Source organism: Ursus maritimus, unplaced genomic scaffold (genome assembly GCF_017311325.1).
Source record: "Ursus maritimus isolate PB19 unplaced genomic scaffold, ASM1731132v1 scaffold_5, whole genome shotgun sequence".
NCBI classification, from domain to species: domain Eukaryota; kingdom Metazoa; phylum Chordata; class Mammalia; order Carnivora; family Ursidae; genus Ursus; species Ursus maritimus.
The window spans coordinates 73,771,633-73,785,814 of record NW_024426663.1 but is presented as its reverse complement, the minus strand read 5'-3'; the positions used below and the strand labels follow the sequence as shown (position 1 = coordinate 73,785,814).

At 49.3% G+C, this 14,182-nt stretch overlaps 1 long non-coding RNA gene across 1 annotated transcript; it reads left to right on the top strand.

Annotated features, from left to right (window-relative positions):
- The first annotated feature begins 7,511 nt into the window (after positions 1–7,511).
- Positions 7,512–10,980, top strand: LOC103670562. The gene is made up of 3 exons (XR_570603.2): positions 7,512–7,597; positions 8,971–9,075; positions 10,137–10,980. It is a non-coding gene; the product is annotated as an uncharacterized LOC103670562 (long non-coding RNA).
- The last annotated feature ends 3,202 nt before the right edge of the window (positions 10,981–14,182 follow it).

Sequence of the window (14,182 nt, the reverse complement as noted above, 5' to 3'; positions counted from 1 at the left end):
CACCACCCAGAGGGAGGGGGGTCACTTCCCAAGCCCACTTCCCAGCTCTATGCCGCTTCCCCCATGGTGGGGGACAGACAGAGGTCTCCCCTGATGCTCAACTTCACTCTCCACCACCTTCCCCATGCCCATCTCCTGCCACAAGCAAGCTTTAGAGGGTTTCACACCCTCCCCACCCTTTCCACTGGGTGATTTTAGGTTAAATCACATGAAATTGCCGACGGTCAACAATTTGGTGCCTAAAAATAACAATTTCATATGTTTCAACTCAACACTTCTTTCTTCCTTGGCCTCTGTGACCTTCCTTTGGGGCAGGGGCCGAAGAGGAATTTACATAAGAGGAAGCAAAAGGACTGTCCCATTTGGGGCCCTGTCACTGCACCTCTCTCAATCCTTGAGAGGGAATGTTTTCCACAGCTCTGATCTCTGACTTGCAGTTACCTCTAAATACTCAGAGCTCATTCACTCAGAATTACAAGTGGCCACTTCCTAGAGAGACCCCAGGGCACACCCCACCCTCTTTCCTGAGATACAGCCCTGCATATCTCACTTGCAGAGGGGAAAGGCGTGTGAGGGCTGTGTCCCACCTGTAATGGCCCTTCACCGGGGAGCAAGAATGCGCACGGGAGTGTGAATGGACTTGTACGCCCTCACCAACTTCCAGTGACACGGCTGCGGGCCTGCCCCTCATCACCCTGAAGGGCGCCATCTTCCTCTTTGTACGACTCCCTCAGACCAACGACTGTCAGGCTGAGGGCAAATCTCCCTGCAAAGACAGAAAACAGGCACAGAGAAGTAAAACAGCCATCCAACAGAGTGGCCAAGAGCCTCGCTCAAAGCCAAAGTTCAAAAATTATCAGCCTGGATTTTTTAAAAAATGAAAACAGAGAATGAGTTAAAAACCAGCTCTCTTGCTGGTAATGGTCTAATGATCATGTTATCGGGTGTCTGCTGCCCACAATGCGAAGTGTGGGGTCCCGGGGGGACAAAGGGAGTCTGGGATGCCTCACCCTGGGCAGGGGGTGAGGATGAGTTCCATAACCAAGGAGAGAAATCATGTTTGATACATCAGGATGCGTTTTTGGCTTCAATGACCTGAGGAATAAAATATTCCCATATACGTCGTGGTCACATTTTATGCCACGGATGCTTTTTTGAAGATCTTGCATAATTCAAAACAAACTTTCCCATAGCAATAAATGTGAAGTCAGGGGATGTGTTCTAGGAGAGCATAAATCTGTAATTACTATGTTGTCTTTTGGCTTTACCGCTGCGTTTCCCCCCAGCATTATCTGTAATATTTTGCAGAGCCTTTCCCCGTATTAATAGCACGTCAGCGTGCGTGCATGGGTTTTGCTGTGGCATTTTACCACATCTAACTTCCCTTGCACAGATTTCGATGTGGGGGATCTTTTTATCAGCCTCAGCACGAGCACCCCCATTGAGGGATCTATCAGATGACAGCAAATTATACCAGTGAAGATTAATACCAGCAAAATGGTCACCAAGATGCTAACCAAACTCTTTTGATTCATGTAAATAAGAAGGTTCACAGATTACAGGTCTTAAGAAAGGATGGCAGGCATTTCTGTGGCCTGGCACACTGGAAAAATAGAAATGGTTTCCCAGGACCTCTGCCTGGTCTTGAAATTATGCAATTCTTGATGAATTTTTTTTTAATTTTAGAGGATTCATATTACGTTTTTTTAAAGATTTTATTGATTTATTTTTCAGAGAGAGAGAGAGAGGGCACAAGCAGGGGGAGCGGCAGGCAGAGGGAGAAGCTGGCTTCCCACTGAGCAAGGAGCCTGATGTAGGACTTGAACCCAGGACCCTGAGATCATGACCTGAACCGAAGGCAGACGCTTCACTGACTGAGCTGCCCAGGCGCCCCTTGGAGGATTCATATTAATTCTAATGTCGTGTGTTGCATGAGACTGTAAAGTCAATACTGTTTTCTGTCACATGGTTCAGATTGGCTGTGTGTATGTCGTAATAACTAAATGGGGTCCCATGGGCCTGACAACCTAAGGTGAAACTCCCGAGCAGATTGAGGGGAGGTGACGGGGAGGCAGGGGGGTTGCTGCAGGGTAGGCTGGATCCAGGAGACAGCTGGTAGCAGTGAGTGGGCGCGAGTTCTCCAGCCCAACTGTCCTGCCCTGCCTGTGGCTCTTCTCCGCCATCACGGAAATGCAAGGTCACTACAGTCTCTTCTACCCCCACAGGAAAATGCGCCGGGAGGATACTCAGGTAGGTGGATCCCCTGATTAGTTCTAGAGCAGTGGTTGTCCAAGTGCGGTCCCTGAGCAGCAACACCCACCGCACCTGGAGGTCTTGTTGCCATGTAGTTTCTGATCCAGTCCCACTGGGTAGGGCCTGGGCTTCTGCATTCCCGTAAGCTCCCATAAGCCCGTCTGCTTCCATACCTTTTCTCCCACTTACAAGTGCCTAAAATCCACCCTTCCTAGATGGCGAGGGGAAAGGTTCAGCGCAGTCCAAGTGCCGGTATCAGTGATGATTTCCTCCACGGGATGGAACGACTGGTGAGTTGCAAAGAACTCTCCCTTCTGCTGGTGGGCAGGGTGATGAGTGCCCCGACTCTGACCAGGGAGAGAGGACAGAGAAAGGAGTCTGGGGAAGCCAGAATCACTTGGATGATTTGATCGCTCCCAGTAGGACCTGGCGCATCGGCATCAACCTCCAGCTTCCAGCCTCCAGCCTCCAGCCTCCCAGCGTGTCTCAGGTTCCCCGCTGCGTTTGTTATTTAATACGTCTGACTTCATAGAAAGGAGCTTTGTTTAGTGGGGGAAGGGGAGTAATTGAGGCATCGAGGTATATGATATAGACCTTGCCCTCCGGGAACGTGATGCAATTTTTAACTGTTTCCAGAACAAGACTTAAGCAGCCCAACGCCGTGCAGGAACCCCTGGGATTCGTTTCCAAGTTTCTGAAGTACTTTTTTATTCTGGATAGAGACGCTGAAAATCCTGGGGGAACATGCTCGGCTTCTGCAGAAGCCACAGGCCCGTTACGTGTCGGAATACATTCAGCTTCTTGGGGACATGACATGACAACGAATTTTCACATAAAATTTGTCTTGGTGAGCACACACAGGCCAGCGGGCAATACGCAATCGCTGTGCGTGGGATTACTGAGATTTCTTTTTCTTCCTTAAACATTCCTTTTCCTGTGGTTTTAATGATGCTTCTACAATAAGACATTCATTTTAGGAGGCCAAAGCGTCTCTGAACTGTTTCTATTGTGCATTGTATTGGTAGGGAGAGAATAAGCTCATTATTCTCGTACAGTCAGGAGAGTGGGAAGTGATTAAACCTTTTGATAAGAAGATAAATGATAGGAAATCCCTGTGAAAGCCCGCACGGCCCGAGTCAGGGTTTCCACACTGAGCTAACACAAAGCCTTCCTTCTGTGCGGGGCGCCCTGGGCAGCCTCATCCTTCCAGCTGTGGTCCCACATTGGCTGTGACGCTCTAAAAGACCCACACCTGGGGCAGCAGTGTTTCCTGAGAGCAGGACCCCAGGCGTGGCCAGGCCCCCGGTTCTGTGCGCCTGTGATATACCTCTGTTCAGTGCATGCGTCCCTGGTGCTTTATGCTTCCAGATGCCCCAAACTGGGTCTCGCTGGTACCGTCTAGCACGCGCGAGCTCTTGAAAATAGCTGTCAGATGGGTGGACTGGACAGACAGATGGATGCACAGGTGGAAGTTTATCTAGCTTGAAAGAGGCCATCATTGAGTGCGTGGCCCTACGTCAGACTTCTGTACGGACAGGTCATTGACAGACCCATTGATAGCGTAAGTCACTCACCACTCGGAGGTGTAAACTTTTCCTTGGGGGAAGTCAAGGGAAGCCCACCGTTCTCAGGAGTTTTGTGGGCACACAATGACTTACTTCAAAAAAATGCACTGATCGGGGCACCGGGGTGGCTCAGTCAGTTCAGCGTCCGACTCTTCATCTCAGCTCGGGTCTTCATGTCGGGGTTGTGAGTTGAAGCCTCCGTTGACCTCCACCCTGGGCATGGAGCCTACTTTAAAGAAATAATACATAAAAGTAAATAAATAATAAGCCAAAATACAATAAAATACAATACAATAAAATACAAATGCATTGACCATGGACAATTTGCCCACATCAGACACCGTAATGCACGTTCTGTGCACCTGGCCCTCTAGCTCCCAACTTTCTCTCCCTCCCTCCCGGGTCCTGGCAGAGCAGGTCTGCACTTCTTCCAATCTGGGGGCTGAGTAGGAGCCGGGGGTCAGTAGGAGATGATAGAAATACTGATCTGCTCGTATCCGAGCCCACCTCCCCACTGTTTCTGCGCCTCTGCGTTTCAAGTAAAGTCCGACATCCTTAGTGTGAGTGGCCAGCCCACGACCAGCATGAAGCTGCTCATGTCATTGAAACTTCTGAAGTTTTGTGGAGCAGGGATACGATTTTTAAAAATTGAATTGGCATTTCTCTGGAGGGGGAAGAAAAAAAGCTTCCCCTTTTTTTATGTACAAGTAAATAAATCAAACCAAAAAAAAAACAAAAACAAAAACCCAAAAAACCAAAAAACACCAAACTTCACTTTTGTCACCCTATTTATGCTGTTATTCTCTTGTCTGACAAATGAGCAACTTTGTCACTTCCACGAGCCGTATTCAGCTCTGTGCTTTTGGAATTAATTGTGGCAGGTTGACGGAACTCCAGAGAACGTCCAAGAATACATCTGACTCTCTTGCGCACTCATGCTTACGTCTCGCTCCTGTGAAAGCAATGGTTCTCTGTAATCCTGAATCAGGAGTTTATCAAATTAGAGCTTTCTCTCATGTCAGACTAAATTAGAGCACCAATTATTATCTTGAACAATACTAATAAAATGAGGCCAATGATTCCATTTGCTGTCTGTATATGAAATGATTTTGTTTACACGGGTTTATTTTTAGCCAGTCCTTTACCTAGGCATGCAGGATAAATTGAATTTCTAGATGGCAAACTTCCCCTATTCATCCTGGATGAGAAACTATAAAAAGAGGGACATAGCAATAAATGAAAATCTTTGGTTTAGGAATCGAAAGATGTACGTTTGAATCCTGGCCTCGCTATTTACTTATAGGCTCTGTGTCCAGAGTGGTCACCTCTTGCTTTTGCGTGCGTGTCAGCCACAACCCTGTCTTCAAGGAACAGCAGCTCTTTCCCGCTCACGCACCATGCTGTCCCTGGGGCTGATCCCGCAGCCCTGCCCTAGGCAGTATGTGGGCAAGGCCAGGGCATTCAGAGTCATGATGATTAGCTCAAGACTGCACGTGCCGTTTAAGCCAGGTCAATGAAATTCAAGCTGCAACTTTTACTGAAACCTACTGAGTCTCTTTTCATTTTTGCTGGGGTTCCTCAGTTGATAGACGACAAGGCTAGAGCCTCTAGTGGTTATTTGCCACGCAGAGGAAAGCGAATGCATTGCCAAGAAGTGGAGAAAGATGTATTGGGAAAACATGAATTGAACACCTGGATACAGCCATACCTGCACGAATAATGCCTGGACTTTTCAGATACTTGAGCTAGTAAATGTTCCCTCCCCCTTTGTCTTTTTATTTTCCCTTCTTTCTGCCTGTCCTTCCCTCCTTCTTTCTTCCCTCCCTCCCTCCCTCCTTCCCACCTTCCCTTCCTCCCTCCCTCTCTCCCTTCCTTCCTTCCTTCCTTCCTTCCTTCCTTCCTTCCTTCCTTCCTTCCATTTCTGACTTGGTTTGTTCTTTGCACCAAAAGAACAGTCACCTCTGTGGGCTTTAGTATATAATTGATGAAGGAAAATGAAATGCGATTCCTTTTATCGAACAGTATTTATGACTCAAATAGGCATTTTAGAGGCAATGGAGCACTTTTGGAAGTGCATTCACTCTGCCTCACACACGAAATATTCAGGGACCGAAAAGAGGCAGCGCATCTTCAAATCTTTCCAAGCTCTGCATCCCAGGAGCGGTGGCCTTGCGGTCATCAGGAACCACTTCTGACGTCCAGCGGGGCTGGTGAATGGACCGACTGCTCTGACCAGGTGAGACCTGTTCCAGAGAGAGCAAGCTCAGTCCTCGCTGGTGCACTGCAGTCCCCAAAAAGCGGGTACTGGCCTACTGAATGAGCTGAACGCTGGGGGGATACAGGTACAAAACAGTTTTACTTGTTCTCACTCTTGACCCCTCAAATCCCTTTTGGGGACCACTTTTTGCCCACCTGTGGGATGAACACTTGGACATACTCCATGACTTGTCCTGTCATTTACAGACAATGAAACGTCTTCCAGTCACTCCAAGTTTTAGGAATACTTTCATTTTCATAATTAAAATACACAGTGTGCTGTAACAATGAAACTCAAACTTACCTCAAAAGTGACATCTTTCCCCTCCTCCCAGCTTGGGTCTGATGGGCAGGGGAGGGAGGATGCTGGCTTCTTCCCTGGTCTCCCCCTGCCTGGTCCATCCTTCCTCCTCCTCTTCCTCACTTTGTGGGACTGCTGGTGGCTCCTCAGGGGCTTGGAGATGGTGGTGGGAGGAGAGGTAGGGTGGGAAAGTAAGATTTGGCTGGCATCCTGCCCCACGTTGCTGCCTCCTGTTTCGACGGGTTCCCCCCAGGTGCCTTTCTGTTGTTTTTTTGTGGGTGACATTCTCTTCTGGGGAGGCTTCATCTGCAACCGGTGGTCATTACCTTCTTTCCTTCAGGCTCTGACCATACAGCAATCTGCTGGCCCTGTGAGGTCCCATTTCCCTCCAGGTGTCCCAAAGGGGTCGGGTCTGCCAAGCCCCTTCCCTTCCTGGGGTCCCATGTTGAATCCGTGGGACACTGCCGTTGTGGACATGCAGGCGGCCCCCTCTCCTTCTCTGCTCTGCCACCAGGCCCCCTGGCAAGCCTCTGCCTCTGGACTTCTCGAGGTGTGAGTCTGACCCGGCCTCTGTCCCCAGCATAACCCCAGGGGACACGGGTCAGACCCTCCAAGGGATTTTTTGGAAGCCTGCCTCAGCTGGATTGAAAACAGGCAAGTCTTACCTCTCTTTCTCGACCCCAGAGTAGGCGGGAGGACCTGTGGGGCTCCACATGCCCTCGCCTGTCTTTAAAGAAAGTCTGGAAGCTTCCAAACCTCAACCCTTTGGGACCCCCCAGGCAGACTTTGGCAAGAGGACAAATCTTCACGGTGGTCTGCCTGCCCAAGTGGTCTGGCACCCTACTTTGGATTGGGGCTTTCTTGGCTCCTGGTTTCACTGATATTCTCAGCTTCTAGAGCTTCGACCAAGACGGAGTCATACCCAGTCCCATTTTAGCATCCTACTCCCTGCCTCGGGGTCCCTGTCAGAATTTTCTGGCCCGATTTCTCACGGCAAGTGGGATCTTCTTGGTAGAGGGGTCTCCTGTCCCATCTTTGGGATCCCCCCACCCCCCCGCCAAGCACCTGTCTGTCCAGGAGCCACTAGGTGGGAACCACACACTGGCCCCAGGAGTGACAGTCGCTTACCTTTCCAGGGAGCGTTCACTCAAGGCACCTTGCTGCTGCGCTCACTTGGGAGGATTTCGATCACACGCGATGGGACCCGCAGCCGCTCTTCCAGGTAACTGCCATCATTATTTAGATTCCGCCATGAATTACTGGTCTGGACACCTTTGTGAGTTAGACTCCGAAAAGGAGACCCCGAGAGGTTAAGTAGCTCCCCTGAGGTCACGTGGCAGAACCGTGGCAAGAACTCAGAGTATGACCACCTGTCCATTACTCTGGCCTCGAGACCTCACAAGCTCCTTCCTCGAGCTCATTATCATCCGTCCAGATCCCTCCTCCCGTTTTGCACCCAGCCGCCGAGATGTCTGCAGATTCCTATTAAACAGAATGCAGACATTTCCAGAATTCATTTCCATTTCCAGCTCTGAGGAGGTGTTCACTTCAGAGGACTCCGATGATCATTTTTCCTCCAGCAGCAATAATTGTTTTGAAGAACTTGACACACATTTCACTGGGGCTCAGTGCTACTGAGTGGGCAGGGAGCAGTGAGGGACAGAATTCCAAGAGCCAGATTTGCATTGCGCGGTGCCCTGAGAGGGAGCCCAACACCCTGCTCCCATTAACAATAATGATAGGTGTGCGCTAAGCTCTTCTTCGTTGCCAGAAATACATTTCATCCTTTGGGGATCTCTTCTGATCCTGGGCCCTTCTGTGCGCACAGCCTCCACAGCATTTGCTCTGTAATTTATAAAAGATGTGTGTTGCAGCTGGGTGCCTCAGAAAATTTAAAATAATTTAAAAGCATTCAACACCATCTTTAAATTAAAGCTCCCCAAATCCCTTGCCTGACGAGTATAATTAAACTCAGACCCACACAGGTGAGTCTTTCAGTGCATCCTAGGGATCAGATGGCCCGGGCTGGGGCTGAGGCGGGAGCAGTTCCACGGATGGGAGGGAGGGACTCTTCACCCGGAAGGCAGCACAGGCCTGCTCAGGGCAGATCGCGGAGTTTGTCAATAAAGCTTGGGCGAGCACCATTATGCCAAGATGTTCTCCGTGCTTCGGACATCGTCTTATTTATCTTACTCCACTCATCGAGGAGGATGGCTTTTGCTGCCCATTTAACACCCCGGCCAGGGGCTCCTGGGTGGCTCAGATTGTTAAGTATCTGCCTTCGGCTCAGGTCAGGATCCCGGGGTCCTGGGATCGAGTCCCACATCGGGCTCCTGGCTCAGTGGGGCGTCTGCTTCTCCCTCTCCCTCTGCCTCTCCCCCTGCTCATGCTGTCTCTCTCTCTGTATCTGTCTCAAATAAATAAATAAAATCCTTAAAAAAAATCGTTAACGCCCCGGCCAGCAAGGTCAGGGCTGGCCTGACCTTGGGGTCCTCAGCGGGGTTATGTACAGAGTACTTGAGGTCGGGACCAGAATCACCCGCTGAAACAGTAACAATGACATTGCCCACTTAACCATAGATTTCTGTTTTCTAGCCAGTGATTTTTAAACCTGAGTCCCTAGAACTTCGGGCACCGTGAAAAGCAGCAGTTTTGGAAGGAGAGGGACCCAGGTTTGAAGCGTGGGCCTCCTACCCCCTGGTGAGTGGCGTCCGCAAGTCATGCTACCTTTCAGCTTAGCTTGCTCATCGGTAAGGGGTAAGGGGATCACAGTGTTCGCTCCGCGGGGCCTGTCTTGACCGTGAAACAAAGCTGGACACTGCTTTATGTTGCCAGGGTTTGCCTACCTCCGTGGTGTTGGCTGGCTGGGTAGGTCCCCAAGGTGCTGGGTTGTTGGCACATTTCCCCAGGCTAGCCGACCATCCCAGCCTGCCTCTGATTCCCAAATCCAAAAGCAAGGGCGCATCCATAGGCTCCCAGGCAAATACGTCCTTGTGCTCCAAGGTCCTTGGAGTTGAGATTCTAGAGAAACAAAATCACCTTATTTGTGTATGTATGTATGTATTTATTTAAATTTTTAAAGATTTTATTCACTTGTTCATTTGACAGAGGGAGAGAGCACAAGCAGGGGGAGTGGCAGAGGGAGAGGGAAAAGCAGACTCGCTGCTGAGCAGGGAGCCCCACGCAGGGCTCGATCCCAGGACCCTGGGACCATGACCTGAGCCAAAGGCAGATGCTTAACCAACTGAGCCACCCAGGATTTCCTATTTATTTATTTTGTAAAAGACTTCTATTTTTGAGTAATCTCTGTACCCAACGTGGGGCTTGAACTCACAACCCCAAGAACAAGAGTCACATGCCCTACCGACTGAGCCATCAGTCAAATTAGGTTACAGAGAAAAAGATGACCTTAGGGTCTGAATGATCCAGAGAATGGCTTTAACCATGCGCCTGGTGGGACTGGAGGCCTCCACTCCAGGGTCTCCTAGAGGTGCACAAATAGATATATTACCATTTTATATATATATTATAGATAACAATTAATACTACTATGTATCATAATTTATTATATAATACATATTTATATTTTTATAACATTATATAATTATATTTAATAATATCATACAGTATATTTATATAGAAGTATATAAATTTCATTAAACATTTTCATATTGATTACATATTGAAATGAAAATATTTTGGATAGAATTAATATATTTGTTAAAATTAATTTTATTGGCTTCTTTCCAATTTTTTTGTAGTGCGGCTTCTAGAAAATTAAAAATCACGTATGTTGCTTCTGTAACGTCTATACCACCCTGGAGGTGGCATTTGTTTCTTGCAAGTGGTAGTTGCACAGCAGGATCCTCTCAAGCGAGGTGTTTTATTCTCTGGATCCATGTGTCATTGCTCTGAAGCCTGAGAACCCAAACCCCAGGGCGTCCACAGCTCAGAAGGACTGGATCTGGAAAGTGTTCCTGGGTCCTCCATGGCCCAAAGGCCCCAGCAGTGGGGTTAGAAGCGACCTTCAACCTACAAAGCAGTTCATCACCTCCTGTTTCCCGGCCTTTCCTCTCCTCCTACTGCCAGTGGGGAGCCTCTCCAGATTTCCTGTGAAATCCCGGAGAGTAAGGGGATCAAACTGGCCTTGCTAACGCGTCTTCTCCCTCAGCTCTCTTTGTGGATTCCAGCAGCTCCCAGCCCTTGTTGGGACTCTGGACAGAGCACAGAGCTGGAGGCCCGGGTGAGACATTCACAGAGTGACAGGAAAACCTGCTGCTGGGGAGAGAGAGCCCTTGTGATGGGCTGAGTTTTGTTCCCCCTCCAAATCTGCATCTTGACGTCCTCAGAATGTGGACAGAGGGCTTTTAAAGAAGTGATTAAATTAAAATGAGGTCATGAGCTGGGCCCCAATCCAACAGGACCGGTGACTTTATAAAAAGAGGAGATGAGACCACAGACACACACAGAGGGAATAACAGGTAGAAGACAGCCATTCACAAGCCAAGGAGAGAGGCCTCCAAACATACCAACGCTGCCGACATTTTGATCTCAGATTTGTAGTTTCTGGAATCGTGAGGAAATAAATTTCTGTTTTTCAAGGTACCCAGTCTGTGGTACTTTTTTGTGGCCGCCCCACCGATCTAATACAGCCCCCAGAGATGGACTTGCCCTGGGCCCAGTGTTTCTGCCTGCTCAGCCTGCCTGGGCTGCCATCTTGTGACTGGTGAAGGCAGCCCAGGGAAATTGCATGACGGGAAGTCAGTCACCCAGCTGTTCCCTCCTCTCCGAAGCCGTGGCTGGAAGCACAGGCCAGGCTGGGAGATGCCCCCCTTACGCCCGCTGTGTTGCCGCTTCAGCCAGTGGCTCCTTTCTGCTCTGTTAGCTCCAGGAGGACAAGGTCTCATTTCCACACCTGCTGTTTACACTCTTCTTCCCTCCTGAGTTGGCAGCAAGAATCCACGGACTTGCCCTGGCTTCTCAGCAGCTGAGAGGCAGCCATTTTTGTTTTGAAAGTCACAGGCCGGGGCCACATAAGAACCACCAGCTCTTTGTGGAACAGGCCCCGGAAGAGCAGGTGGCAAGGACACCAAGGGCCAAGAGACGGCTTAAGTCGTCATCCGAGGCCTTGAAACTTTTCAAGTGACTCAGCAAAGCTGTGTACACAAAACTTTATCAATTATGCATCATAAATAAGTCATTTAAATGCACAACGTACTAATTGAATATTACTCTAATTCATAGCAATATGGAGTAATTACGAACCCCACCCCATCCTTCTTCGAAATGCAGAGGCCAGCAGAATGGACTGCCCTTGAGCGGCCTTGCAGTTGGGGAAAGATGCCCAGAGTATATTAATAGGAGGCGGTGGATAGATGAGGATCGCGGGGGCTCTTTCATGCATTTCTCGATCTGTCTTTGCCCATCCTCTCTGATGGCAGAAATCTAGATGCAGCAACCCTTGTCCCTCTTCTCTGCTGGCCTCTTGAGTCCAAGGAAGCTGCCAGCTCTTTGGCTCTTAACAGCATGTGACGGACACCCCTCACCACCAGCGCTGGCCTCTGAAGGGCACGCCTGGGCCTGGGACCCAGCGCCATCCTCCAGAAGGGCTCCACCTTCATCTCCAAAACCTGGGGCGCATCCAGAACCAAGAGCCTTGGGTTGTCCTGACATGTTCCAGGTGTCTCGTCAGATTGAAAGAAAACTTTGTAAAAGAAGTAAGAGGACAGAGGAATTGAGTTTTTCACAAGGGAGCACTGAGACTCTTATAGTTAGATTCACTTTCAGCGGTCATCCCCAAGGGGTGAGATCACCGGTTACCTTTCAGTCCTCTGCTCCAGTTTTTGGTCTTGGCATATATTCATTTTCTAATAATAATTAAAGAGACCAAGCCTGCAAACATCTCCTTTCTATCCTTGAATCAGATGCCCCGCATCATGGCTGTAGCTGACCCAGCCATCCAGACCGCACAGAGTCCGGGTGGCGTCCAAGCCATGTGACCAGCCAACAGCCCAGCTCATCACTTGGAGTCTGGTTGCCGAACAGGCCTGCGGGCTGGAGAGAGCGCCCATAGGAGGGAGAATCCAAAATGTATCTTCTGGCAAATGAGAGGCCCCTGGGAAGAGCAGGCTGGGAAGCACAGCCTTGGCCACCAGTCTCAGCCCCGATTTCTCTGCTTTGCCTGACCTGTCTGTCTCACTCCATGAGGTCTATTCCTCAAGGCCAGATGGTGTCAAGAAGCTGGTTTCCCTGAGAGCACAGCAAAGCGTTCCTGTCTCTAAGGGGAGGGTAGCTGCAGCTTTCTCCCTGCAAAGACCACAGCCAAGCACCCCGCCGTCCTTGCACCCCCACCCCGCCCCCTCCTGGCAGCCACCAACTGCCATTCCTCCCATGGTCTTGTACATTTGAGGAGGGAAGGAGGAGGGAACGAAGAATGAACAGTCACCATTTGCCGACCGTGAGCCAAGAGCTCTACATAAAATAACCTAATTCAGTTGTCACAAGAACTCGGGGAGATTGGTGTGCTACTCTCCTGTTACCGATGGGGAAACTAGAGCCAAAAATAGTAGAAATAAGTCAACTAACCTCATGCAGCTGGTGAATGAGACAGTCGAGATCTGAATCCTGGTTTTCTGACTTTGACGTTCAGGCTGTGGCTTTACTTCCGGGGCATCCCTGGGGGTGACAACTAGTTCTAAGACTCCACGTCTGTTATTTTTTTCTAGGATGTACTTCTGTGATCTGAGAGGCTCTTTTGCCTGGCTTTGCAATAGGTGAAGATCTAGAAACATAGATATGTATGGTCCCTGGAGCGTTGTCCTGTAAGGGGAGCTGCACGGTGCCCACACTTGGGCTAGCGAACTGTGGCTAAAACGGGTCACGTGGCTTTGCCATCCTTCCTGCGACTAGACAGGGACCTCCCTCAGGGACCTCCCTGAGCGCGGAAAGCGTCATCCCCCCTGCACCGACCCACCACTCCAGGCATGATGACCAAGTAATATTCCATTGTATACATACACCACATCTTCTTCATCCACTCATCATCGACGGACACTTGGGCTGCTTCCATATCTTGGCCATTGTAAACCATGCTGCAATAAGATGAGCTTTTATTCTCTGCCCTGCTGTGGCGTCTACACGGGATGTGTGTGTTAGAATCACATAAAATGTACGTCACCGCTGTGCTGTGTTTAATAATGTGGCTTGTTGTTCTTTCAGCAGAGTTTAGGAAGTTCTCGTAAGTCCAGCTGCTTAGGTATGATTTTTGCATAGCCACCTGTGACATTTCTGGATTCTGCTGGGGGTGGGTGAGAGAGGAAGGCAAGGAAAGGAAAACTGGATACTCTGAAGAGATGCGGTCCAGAGAAACAGACCCCTTTGAAGACGTTCGAGCCATCACTGAGGGCAGAGTTTACCAAATCCCCTTCCTTTCTCCACCATCTCTATGATTTGTGTCATTACGATAGATCACTGAGCCATTGTTTATTTAATATTTTAATTTTACTTGGTGAACTTTTTAAGTAATTTGGCCTCATCTCAGGCAATAATATCCGTGAAACGGCATACCGGTTGTATCTTTTTCCGAAACACCCTTAGATTAGAACGTGACAATTTAAATAAAAAGTATTTGTCAGGGTGCCTGGCTGGCTCCGTCGGTGGAGTGTGCGACTCTTGATCTTGGGGTTGTGAGTTTGAGCCCCATGCTGGGTGTAGAGATTACTTAAAAATAACATCTTAAAAAAGAAAAACGCATTTCTGTAGCACGTATAAATCATGTGGAGTGCCATACTTCGGTAAAAAAGGCCAC